At 39.5% G+C, this 13,644-nt stretch overlaps 1 pseudogene; it reads left to right on the top strand.

Moving 5' to 3' along the window:
- Nucleotides 1-436: 436 nt before the first annotated feature.
- On the top strand, nucleotides 437-11,949 carry LOC130547715 (guanylate-binding protein 1-like; annotated as a pseudogene).
- Nucleotides 11,950-13,644: the final 1,695 nt, after the last annotated feature.

The raw sequence follows: 13,644 nt of genomic DNA, 5'->3' as shown, positions 1-13,644 counted from the left end.
AGAAAGAGAGAGAGAGAGAGAGATAAATAGTAGAGAGAGAGAGAGAGAGATAAATAGTGATAAGCTGTGTACTACTTTTCTTCTGGAATGTTACTGGTCAGCTTTTGTCCCCATGTGACTTTTGCAACACAGGTTAAATATATACCCAACAACCTCCTACAATAACCCCAAACAACACTAAAAGAAAGATGAACAAACGTAACAAGTGGTTTGTTTGTAAACAAGAGAGTAAAAATAAATAAGTAAAAGAATTATGAATATAATTGAAAAGGAAAGAAAAAGACGAATACATACTGGATTGAAATATTTACATTTCTAAAGGGGCAGAGATCAGAAAGAAAACCACCTGTGTGAGCTTCTTGTATCACGTTGCAGTTGCTGATTATGAAAGTGAAAGCAAGCGTTAAACCGCCCAATGCTGTTTGCTCAGTCAGTAGAATGCCACACAGAAGAATCGAAGAGATACCGAGAGACCACGGACATTCCCTCACTCACTCCAGACCAGTTAGAATTAGGGGGGCTGGATCTTAAAGTCTCTTTAACATAAACAGGTAATAATACAGTTCAAGCCACAACTCAGAGCTCCTGAAGTTAAATACATGTAAGTTGCATTCTGTCTATTTATACGGTTCTTGCTGGTTCTTGCTGTGAATGCTGTACATTTTCTGATAGTTTACAGTCAACTTGTGACAACAAATTATTATTATCACTATTGCTATTGTATTGTATTATTTGTATGATTTTTATTATTATCATAAAAATGGTGGTTCTAGATAATATTATTAGCTCAATATGAAAGCCATTAGTGCGCTTCAATAATTGGCTGTGAATACGTTTATGTGTCCATTTTACGAGTATGGACGAATATGTGTTTAAAAATGTATTTTCCCAAAACTGAAAAAAGTTGCACAACTGGGGAATTACTGTATTGTATTAAATTACTGTGATATTTCTCAAGTAATATTAGCTTAACAGAAATAATAAAAAAATAATCTTCCCATTTGTAGCTCCGTCTCCAGTGAACATGGACAAGCCGGTTTGCCTCATTGACACGAGGTCAGAAGGGAAGCTGTGTGTGCAGCAGTCGGCGCTGGAGATCCTGCAGAAGATCGAGCAGCCGGTGGTGGTGGTCGCTGTGGTGGGTCTCTACCGCACCGGGAAGTCTTACCTGATGAACCGTCTCGCTGGGAAACAAACAGGTTAGACTTGACATAGGCTTAGGGCTGTCATGACACCTCGAATAAATTCAAAGCTCCAAATAAAAAATCCTGTGCAACAAATAAACAAAGAATGTCAACGGTCATACATTACATCAGAATCAGTGTGAGTTATTCAGTGCTGCTTCCGCCTCTTTTTTTTCTTAAGGTACATTTTGGAAAAGTAAAGTTTTAAAGTTAAGTACTCTCTAGCTGTCAGCTTGTGCTGCGTGTGACAATAGAGGCCAATCAAGATGCTTCTTTGTTTATATGTAATATCTGAACTTTATGCATCGTTCCTAACACACTTTGTTTGCACTATATTGCTTTCCTGCATTCTTCAAAATATATTTTTTTGTGTTCATCAGAACAAAGAAATTTATAACGCAAATTTTCCTACTATGGTAGTCAATGGTGGCCAAGAAGTGTTTGGTTATAAGCATTCCACCAAATATATTTCTCTGTGTTCATCAGAACAAATAAATGTATAAAGATTTAGAAAAACTTGAGGGTGAGTAAATAAGGACAGATGTTTCATTTTTGGGTGAACTGCTCCTTTAGGTACAGATTGTATCACTATATGCGTTTCCCAAGGCTGTACCATCAACCGAGCTACCAGAACTTCTGAACAACATACACATGAAACCCTTGAAATGTCAAAGAGGCAATTTCTGTAGAATGTCGTTTCTTATAGCTTTTTCTTTCTTGTAGGATTTGCGTTGGGCAGCACCGTTGAGTCGAAGACGATGGGCATCTGGATGTGGTGTGTGAACCATCCAACTAAAGCAGGAACCACCCTGGTGCTGCTGGACACTGAGGGTCTTGGAGATGTGGACAAGGTGACAAAACAGCGCTTTCTTCCTGTTTACTTCAAAACTGTCACGTCATAATAATGTAACACCCTGTCTAGAAGTATGCCAGAATAATTATTTAGATAGCATCAACACCATGAAACAATGTTGATTTTACTTAGGAGTCTTGTCTCTGACACATTTTTACCACCAGGGTGTGCATAGATCCATAATATGCTTAGAAATTAGACAAAAAGTTATAGTCAAAAGGCTATTAGTGGTTTATGTGTGACAACAACGCAATGTCATTCTTTGTCAAATAATTGTGTTTTATCTGTCAGGGAGATTCAAAGCATGACACCAAGATCTTCTCTCTCGCCATCCTTCTGAGCAGCACTCTAGTGCTGAATAGCCAAGGGACGATTGACAACAGGGCTATTGAGGAACTGCAGTATACTTCCATACATTCTACATTTACAGTTTAATAGGGATGTAACGATTCACGATACTGAAAATGATTTGAGACAAATTAAAAATGAACAAGTTCCCTTTTGTTGTTTCTTAAATGCCGCACATTTCTTTATAAAATAAATATTTATATTATATGTCAAATAACAAAACTAAATAAATTGCAATTTGAAAACAAATCTCCCACCAGAAAATAATAATACAAAAGTGTCCTTTATATAAACATACTCAGACTTTATCTGTGCTTTTCTTAACTTGGATTTGTTTTTACATTCTTTTAAAGAAATATCCATGTTTACCAAGTTTGCAGTGAACACAGTGACCCCTGCTGTTCAAAACATGTACAGCGATTCATACACCTCAACCGACTTCAATCGTCTCATATTATGATCGAATTTCAACCGACTCACTGTCAATCGTTACATCCCTACAGTTGATATTTGAGTTGATATTTGATGGTTTATGTCATTTCATTTATCTATCTATATAGCGCACATGAAGACAACAATAGTTGACCATAGTGTCGCACAAAAGATATGTCAAAGATACATTAGAAAAAAACACTTTATGGGATAAAAACAGAAGTTAAGATGTGTTAAATGCACGGGTAAAAATGACTTTACATTTTTTTATACAGCAGACACTAAATTTGCTTAGCATTCAAACCTAAACCAGTTCCAGATACGTCACAGAATTGACTGAGTATATCAAGATCAAATCATCTGATGAAGATGGCTCAGAGTTTGTTAAGTTCTTTCCTAGTTTCATCTGGGTTGTGAGGGACTTCACCCTGGAGCACAAAATCAATGGCAAATACGTGACTGAGGACCAATATTTGGAATTTGCCTTGAAGCTAAAACCAGGTAAAATATGTAAAAACATGTAAATCAATAAGAAGACAGTTACACATTTACATGTATTCATTTGCCAGACGCTTTTATCCGAAGTGACCTACAAGTTGGAGAGCATATAAACATTTTGTCAACACGCAAAACAGTACCGTTAGTTTACAAGGCCACGCTACTAGGAAGATTAAAGCTGGAGTAAGCAAAGGAGAGAATGAATAACAAGACAGACAGACAGACAGACAGACAGACAGTTATTGGTCAGTTAAATAAATGCGGAACAGGTATGTTTTGAGCTGTTTTTTGAAAGAATGCAAAGTATATTGAAGCAACACTTGTATTTGCTCATCTCTTTCAAAGGCACTTCCAGAACAGTACAAGAGTTCAACCTTCCACGGGAATGTATCCGAAATTATTTTCCATCCCGAAAATGTTTTACACTCCCATTCCCAACTGTACCAGAGAAAGTGTCTCGTCTGGACAGCTTGGACCCTGCTGACCTTTCCCCAGATTTCCAGAAGGTCTCAGATTGTTTCTGCAAGTTTATCTTTGACCGGAGTGAAGTGAAAAAGCTGAAAGATGGATAGACAGTGACAGGCAGAGGTGATTCGACAGGATTTTTGATATTTTTTCAGGAAATTTGATATATTTTAATTACACGTGTAAATGTTTGGCAGTGCCTCAGACTCTTGTAGGTGTTGTTAAACTGTTGTCAACGTTTTGGGTACCTACTTTATTTCTTCAAGCAGTCACACTTGCCACACTGATGCAAGATGGGCCAGTTTTAACTTTCAATAATCTAAATGTTAGTTTATCCCACTAAAAACGCAACGTGATCAGTTTTGCTATGACTATGTTAATGGAACTTTTTTTTGGATTGCATGTTGTTCATTTAAAGCTGTCACATTCATATTCTGGTATGTGACCTTTTCCTAAAGTCTTGGGTCAGCTGGTCAAGACATATGTAGACACAATCTCCAGTGGTGATGTTCCGTTTCTGGAGAACGCTGTGATTGCCATGGCAACGATTGAGAATGAGGCTGCAGTGAAGGAGGGGCTTGAGGTGTACAAGAGTGGAATGGAGAAGTTGAAGATGTCCTTCCCTCTGGAACTGAAGAATGTGTCCTCAGAACACCAGCGTCTCAGCAGCATGGCGACACAAACCTTCATGAAGCGTTCCTTTAAGGACAGCGAGGGAACATATATCACATGTCTAGAGGTGACGCCCAGTTAATAATGAACAATTTATATTCAATTGTTTTTCAAGAATATATCTACAGTATATTAGGGCTGTCAAACAGTTAATCGCGATTAATCACATCCAGAATAAAAGTTTGTGTTTACATCATGTGTCTATGTACTGTGCATATTGATTTTGTATTTATAAATACAAACACATACACACGAATACATATTTAGGAAATATGTACATGTATTTATATTTACCAATAATTTAAATTATAAATGTTTATTAATTTCTAGATTTTTCTTAAATATATGCATGTATGTGTATGTGTTAATAAATACAAAATTATTATGCACAGCACACAGATAGTGTACTTAACTGTATGAATATGAGCAAAAATATGCTCTTAACATACCATCTCTGTTGTACTTAAATTAAAACCGATGTATGTAGACCTTATCTGTCCTCACCTCAGCTAAATAAAATGACGCGTTATTTCCCACAGACCGGGTGGCGCTACATAACACACCCACCTATTACGTAATGGCCATGGACCAATGGTGGCTCGAGGGTGTTTACCGGCCAACACGAACTTTCCCGGAGAGTTCTGTTTGGTTTTCTGCGGCGAACTAGTGAAACGAATTGTCGTTTGGACCAGATTTTGTTCAAAATCAGGTCACAGACGGTCGTTTTTCCATTTCGAATATAGTATGCTGAGCCCTTAAGTGGGCAAAAGAAACCAAAATAACTCTCAGACGTTATCAAAAATATCTTTATTTGTGTACCGAATAGGCTGGGAGGTCTTAAAATGTGTAGAACATTACATGGGTAAGAACTGACAAAATTTAGTTTTTTGGGTGAACTATCCCTTTAAAGGCTAACTTATTTGAATATTTAATGGTCAATATATATTGTCAAAGTTTTTAATTTGCTAGAAGTAAAACGTTTGATAGTTCTCTGTGTTGGATATTTTGTGTAATGCTGCAGAAACACATTCATAACCTGTTTCATGGATACCTGGGCCAAAACGAGGAGGCTTCAAAGAAACGATGTGAGGATCTCTTGTCATCCCTCTCTGCAACAATGACAGAAAAACTCAAGACTGGGTTTTATGCCAAACCTGGTGGTTACGTTCTCTTCTCACAGGACCTTGAAGACATTGTAAAGAAATACAAATTCCAAGCAAATAAAGGAGTCAAGGTGAGTAAAATCAACATTTGACCCAAAACAACATACTCGTATCTGTCAGACAGACTGACGTTTTCATTGAATATGATGACTTCATAGAATGAGAGACAGTGGATTAGAGGTAAAGAAGTCATGTGGACATAAATTGGTTCCTGGTTTGAATCCTGGCCAAAATGTGTCATCTTTAGTCAAGACGTTCCTCACATGCTTACTGGTGGCTGGAATTCTTACACTAAACTCAACACAACGTGATGTCCACAGGCAGAAGACACACTTGAAGAGTTTCTGAAGCAGAAGTCTGTGGATTCCAAAGCCATTCTGCAGGCTGACAAAAAACTGACTGACAAGGAGAAAAAGATTATGGGTATGTTCTTTTGCATACAATTTTATGATATACAAAAGCAAATAAAAAACCAAGGTCCTATTTTGGTTTACGTAGTGTCCAACAACAGGTTTAGGTACATAAAAGATGTAAAACACAATTATTTTGTTACAATAGGCAGTTATTCTTACCATACTTCTTGAATGACTCTCAAATGATTCGTTCGGCGAATCATCCCTCTAATTCCTTCCTTTCCGCCAGCCTACTCTGATCTGATTGGTCAGCTGGTCTAGTCTGCTGCAGTGTTGGGTGTAACTAGTTACTAAGTAATTAGTTACTGTAATTTAATTACTTTTCCCTTGAAAAAGTAAAGTAAGGGATTACTCTTATTTTTTCTGTAATTTAATTACAGTTACTTTTGATGTAATTAAACTAAATACTTTGTGTAATATGTGTGTGTAATAGTGGAATTGACATCAAAATTCAAAGTCTAACTTTAAAATCCGTGCTTTAATGTATAATTCTCACATTTGTAATACTTTGGTCAGTTAATAAAATAAACGGATCTTTCAATTCATTCAAATAAATAATATTAAACTACATAAAATACTCTTATTTTATGTAGTTTTATATTATTTATTTGAATGAATTAAAAGAGGCCTTTCATGCCTATCCTTGAATCACTTAACTAATCAAGGTTGATATAGGATATAGAAAGTAATTAGTAATAAGTAACTAAATACTTTTTGGAGAGAGTAATTTGTACAGTAATCTAATTACACTATTGAATATGTAATTAGTAACTAGTAATTAATTACTTTTTCAGAGTAACTTACCCAACACTGGTCTGCTGTGATTGGTAGGTGGGGACTATATGTAGTGACATCTGATTCAAAGTCAACTCCCTTTTTTCCAAGCCAATAACTTTGTGATTCATTAACCTTCGGCTTAACTTGGCAGACTGCTTACATTCACACACGGCAGCATTACACACTGCATGAAATGGCATTTAACATGATCTCGTAATACGTACTCTTTAAGGATTTTTTTTTCTTCTTCCTCTTTTTTCAGAGGAAAGAGAGAAGGCTGTTCTTCTGGCTCAGGAAATAAACACTAAAGAAAAAAAGCAGCGACTACTAGAAGAGAAGATGGAAGCTCAGAGACAAAGTAATGAAGAGAGGATAAAAGAGTTGAAGAAGAAGATGGATGAAGAGATGAAGCTTCAGAAAGAGGAGTTCAGATGTGCCACGGAGAGTAAACTGAAGGAGAAAGCGGCTCTGTTAGAGATGGACTTTAAAGAGAAAGCAGAGAGGATGTCTAAAGAGATCGAAGACTTCAGGAGGAAGAATGAAGAAGCAGAAAAGAAAAGAGACAAGCTGTTTAAAAAGATGATAAAAACCATAAACAAAAAACATGATGAGACTATGAAACTGATGATGAGGCAACACAACGAGCAGATGAAAGGCATCATGAGCATGCCGAGACCTTCATCACACCCTTCCGCTGTACTCTTATGTCTTCTACTTGGTGGTCTCGGTGGTGGTTCTGGTTCTAGTTCATGTTCGTGTCCCTGTTAATGCTATTTAAATCTTTGTGCATTAAACTTTCCCCAGAATTAACTCCACCGCCTATCTATCTGTTTGTCCTGCCATGTTCCCATCATTCAGACCAAGTGGGGATCAGTATCTTTCAGTTTGTGGTCATGATGAACATAGGATTCATACCCTGAACATTTCTTTACCCTAATTGCCCCATCATCAAGGGGACACCTCCACCCAAGTTTTCTGATTGAATGAGAATGAAAATTTAAACATTAACATACTGATCTAACATCACTTTCAATGAACTTTTAAAAAAATACGATTAAAAAAACAATTGGATTACTAAGCATCTAATTTGTTCAATGGTGTAGACTTCTAGTTCAGTGTGTCTACAGATAGATTTTTAAGACCATTTTAATGCCACTTTATATGAAATTTAAAACCAAAGCTGCGATGGACATACTCAATTTTAATACATATATATATTATATACACAGCCTCTGAAAATTTAGAGACCACTCAAATTCCTTTCAGCTTTTCTACATACAGTTTTTTGAACTACTGACAGAATTTCACCCAAATTCAAAATAAAAGCATTGCTTTATATTTGCATTTATTTTAGCAAAATGAAAAGGGAAAATTGGTTTTCAGAATACTTTGTTTGTAAAAGATGAATATATGTGAACCGGTCTGAGAAAACAAGGCTAACGTCTCTGAATCTAATTATGACATAACGAGCATCTAATTTGATTTCAAGCAGTTTTAAGGTCACTATTTCAATCTTTGGCATGGCCTTACTCAGTCAATATTAAATATATCAAGGTTATATTTTCACAGAATGTTCCTAACGACGATTTTATGAAGAAAACACCAAATCACAAAAATAATACACTTTAGGTGGGTTTTCACAGACTGGGTCACATGGAATAAGCCTGATTTATAATCACAGCTTTCATTCATACACACTTTACTGTATGTCACTCCTGATGTTTGTTTCTGGTGAAATGCAAGATACACTGGACTGGAATGCTTGCAATACATGTAGAAAGGACAAACTGGATTGGTCTTTTCATTTCTGCTTGCTTTCCTGTGGCTCGGTAGTTAGAGCTTGCACTAGCAATGCCAAGGTCATGGGTTGGATCCCAGGGGATTGCACATAGTCAGAAACAAATGTATAAGGTTGTCTTATCAACTTTATGGAACATCTGATCCTCTTTCTCCTTGAAGTACACATTCTTACTTGATGCTTTCGGGGGAGGTGCGAGGAACGGTCCGACGATGCTTTTCAGGGAGGGAACTTGAGGATGATTAAAACTTAACTAACTTCTAACTGTGTCCTCGGTCGATATTTAAACTTCATGAAAGGGCATGCCCTCCAAGTTTTAATGAACCAATCAGGTTGAGCAGGGCGTGGGTCCTTTGTCCACCCAACAGCTAATTTGCATCTTTATGACCTCTTAGCAACTTTACAAACTACCAGTCCAAATTATAACATAATGAGTGTAATGTGTTCTATGGTTACAATATATATAAACAATGAGGAATTGTAAAGAGAAACATTTAGATATCAAAAATGTACAGGTTTGAATTGCATCAAGTCATGACTCATTCGGATGTACGAATACAAACAAAGCCTTAATTAAACTTGTATATCTAACAGTTACAGAATATTTAAAATGGCACGAGCGCCACCACACAACCTAGATCGTTAGATAAATTTATAGAAAAGGACAGTTTAATCACATAAGTTCCTATTGTCAGAGAAGTTTCTATGGTTAGCCTCAGATGTTAAGTTAGAGATGAGACAGAGACTTCTCACCAATGCTTTGAAGCTTAGGCATCGTAAATATCCCACGGAGAAACAAAAAGTTATCACAACTCTCATTGTGAGTTCAAAACCTAAAACCAGACCCCTGGAGCCAGGTTTTGCTGTGGTCTTTTGATGATGGTATCAAGAAACCAGGACAAAAGGGAGTGGGGGGTTTATGGCTTTTCTCACAATGATCCTGTCACTACATTTACGCATTTGGCAGACACTTTTATCCAAAGCGACTGACATTGCATTATCCTATACACTTATTCATAGGTATGTGCAATCCCCTGGGATCGAATCTGCAACCTTGCGTTGTTAACGCAATGCTCTTACCACTGAGCTACAGGAAAGCTACTACATAGTTGTGGATTCCATACAATAAAGGTATCTCAAATATTTTCCTAAAATTATGAAGTGATGGTGTTGTTGTCGCTTTTATTAAATATAATTTTCTTTTCTCTTAACCTGTAGCCTTCCAGGTCAGTGTCCTCTTCAATGACACCAGGTCCCTCATCTGCATCACTTGTTGCATCATCTGCCACAACACCAGGGCGGACAACAGCACCGGGGCAGACAGCAACAATGGGGCAGACAGCAACATCTGGGCAGACAGCAACATCTGGGCAGACAGCAACAATGGGGAAGACAGCAACATCTGGGCGGTCAGCAACACCTGGACTCACAACCCGCACACCAACTTTGACTATGGCATCGGTAAGGAATGAGGATTTATTTATACTGATATTTACATTTTTAGCATATTTTATAAGCATTATAAGCATTTTAGCATTATTTATAAAGGAAGTATCAGCTGCTGCCGCCTCCTCCTCTGCTCCTCTTGCCCCTGTGACCTCTGCATCTGACACTGTAACCTCTTTTTTTTGTCACCTCTGCTGCTCCATCTGTGGTTGATCACCTTGCTCACATGCTCACCTGCTGACATGGAGACTGCTCCTGGTTCAGAGTCTGGCTGGCTGCCTGCAAAGCTGATGGTGACCATACCAACTCAGGATCAGAAGTGGATTTCATCTGCTCTGTGGAGGAACCAGCAGCTGCGCACTGACCTGAAGCTGTGGAATGATCCACCAGATCCAGAGCTCAATTATCATCAGGCCCCCACTTCAGAGCATTTTTTCACACACCGGCTTCTCCTGTGGATGCCGTACCACCTTTGGAAGGTCAGTATAACAATCCTGTTTCTGCCAAGAACTTTATCTCACCCCGGCCAGCAGGGGGCGCCTTCGGGAGCTCCTATAAGGTGTCACCCAAGGACAGTCATTTTTGTTCTGGTCGCTCCGTGACTGCAGGGGTCGCTGCTGTCACATCTCTTCACCTGATTACATGTTAATTGTCCACACATGTGTCTCACCCTTTATTACTGTTTGTTTCCGGATTCTGTGTTCAGTCTTCAGCTATTATTCCTGTGAAACAAGCTGTTGGCCTTCTCAAGCTAAGTCTAGTTTATGTTATGGTTTTTAGACCCTTGTGTCTACTTTTTGTTACACTGTTTTTGGAAGCACGGCTTTCCATATTGTTTTGTATTTTGTGTTAACTTTAAGTAAAGATTCATGCTGGATAACTCCTGTATCTCTGACCTTCTTGCAATTGGTTTTACTTACCTTTGGAAATTGCTCACTGTGTTATCTCTCACATTTAGTACACCAGAGACTCGGGTTCGAAACTCACTACACACAACCCGTTACAGCCAGGCTGTCCTGTCCTTTGTATTGAAAACAGCTCACAGGTTATGGAGCCCACAAGAGAGCCCGCCATGTTTTGGATGTAGATAGGTACTACAGATCACTAAGAAGCTATCAGGCCTTGCCAAGAGGACCGCCTTGTGGCTTACATCTGTGAGCAATAAGGTGGGCCAAATCCTCATCAGCGTCCTGACAGCTCAGGAGGGTCCTGCTCTTGACATCATGGCTGCTAATCTCATACGCAGGTACAGCAATGCTTGTGTGGCTGCTCCTCAGCTTCTCTATGTTGACTGTGAATGTTGTCGGGAGGGCACAGGACAGACAAAGCTAAAAGAAAGATTTGGTGGGTGGCCAGACCTTGTTGTAAAGCTTGACATATACCACTTCATACGGCAACTGGCATCTGGATGTACAAAGGATGCACATCCAGAGATGCAGCACATCTGGCAAATCCATAAGAAGCATGTAAAGTACATTCAGGATGAACTAGGTGTCCTCTTGTACACTGTAACTGGCACCACAACCAAGGGGGGCATTGTCTAGCCAAAAAACAGATGTACGAGAGGGTCCACATCACTTGAATCCTTCCACTTGCATCTGAACAGGTTCATTCCAGGTCAGTGTGAATCACTTTTTTTCATCAGCAAGATTACATTTTTGCAGTTTAACATTTTTATTATTATTATTATTATTATTATTATTATTAGTAGTAGTAGTAGTGTTATTGTTATCAATATCATTATAATTATTGTTATTATTAATATTACCCTGTTAATGCTGACACAGGTAATGTCTGTCAAAGAAACAAACACAACAAGTTAACCTAACAATATTGCTCATATTAGCACAAACTTAAGGAACCAGTGCCAACAGCCTGAATTTCCAGCTGCACCTCCTGGAAGGCCTTAACAGATGGAATCAGGACCGTAAAGCTGCATCCCTGGCAGCCAGTCCCCCATCGCAACTCAGCTACTCAGGCGACCTTGTTCACTGTGTCAACAACTACAGTGTCAAGGTACTTGGAAGAAAGCTTGGGTGAAAACTAATTGGCTATCATAAAATGGAAAAGATTGGAATGGTGGGGTTTGGGAACGGGGGGAACAGTTCTAGTCTGTGGGGAAACTCGAGAGGGGGAGGTGCTCGAGAGCGCGGAGTCCGGGGGGACTTGACAGGGGAAGTCCTGGGGGGAACAGGTTGGGATGGCAAGGGTCCAGGGGTAAGCAGGGAAACTGCTGGCAGGACCGCCGGCTGAAATACCGGCTGGGCTGTCGACTGAAATGCCGGCTGAATCTTTTTCTTAAGCCAGACCACCCGACTGGTGGTCGGCTGTAGGAACGAGGCGAAGTGCGCCGCTGGCTCCGGGATGGATCCCTCCGATGAGGATCCCCAGGACTCTCTTCTCCCTCGCTTGCCACGAAGGCTGACTGGTGGTGGAGAGGTAGCAGGGGATGAGACGGACGGTGCGGCGGTGCCCACGACCCTTATCTGCAGGGTGCAGTCCTCAGGGATTGTGGCCAGCAGAGATGGGTGATTCCGATGAACCGAGACCCTGGACTCCGGTCGGTTCATGGCGAACCTAATCACGCCATTGAAGTCCAGCGGTCTCAGCCTCCTCATCTCCGCTGGCGATAGAGGATCCCTGAGGCCACGGTTAAACAATGTCGCCACCTCGTCTACCCCCAAAGACCACCTCCTCTGCAGCCTCCAGCATCCTGTCCGCAAACTCCATGAGATCGGACTCCCCTTGGCGAAGACTGCAGAGGAGGTGAGCCTGACAAGACCGCTCGGAATAGTCCATGCTGCCTGCTGGGTTCAGTGAGGCTCGTTCGTTATGTCGTGATTGTCAAGGAGAGAAACCAATTGCAGGCAGCTTTGCAGATTAAGATACTTTTATTAATAAAACAAAACACCCACGATGGGGAAAACAAACTAAGACAGTCAAACTACAAAAAAAAAGACTTCCCGCGAGGGGGCAAAAATAAAGGAGACAGGATAATATAAATTACTTACAAATGAACTAAGACACAATTAGATAAACAATAAACATCCAAGGAGCAAGGTAGTCCAGTAAGAGACAGGCATGAACAACTTGGTAGACGAGTAAACATGCAAACACTCAAATACTCAAAACGAACGAGCACAAGACAGTAGACACAGGGGCATTATAAAGGGGAACAAATCAAGAGGGAACAGGTCCGGGGCATGAAATCATAAAATTGAGAGAGTATGGAAAGCCAAAAGGGCCAAAATGCCTCTCTCCACATAAAACAAGAGGTTCTGTCATGATTCTGCCACTAGATCAAGAAAAGCAAGACAAGATGGGGAAGAACCATGACACTAACTTTTAGCATTTTCATTGTTACTTACATAAACAGATATCACAATCAAGAGATGCAATACCATAAATCCTGCTGAATTAATTCCTTTACCATATGAAGGAGAACCACATGATGGTGTAGCTAATTTGCTAACATTTACAAAATTAAGACCAGATCTCGACTCCATCCCAATCCCTAAAGCAGATCAAATCAAATCACTTTTATTGTCACATCACCACAGCACAAGTGCCTTGGTGAGTGAAATTCTTGAGAGCG

Source organism: Triplophysa rosa, linkage group LG24, assembly GCF_024868665.1.
Source record: "Triplophysa rosa linkage group LG24, Trosa_1v2, whole genome shotgun sequence".
In the NCBI taxonomy this organism is placed as follows: Eukaryota; Metazoa; Chordata; class Actinopteri; order Cypriniformes; family Nemacheilidae; genus Triplophysa; species Triplophysa rosa.
The sequence above is the reverse complement of the archived record's forward strand: the minus strand, read 5'-3'. Positions and strand labels throughout refer to the sequence as shown.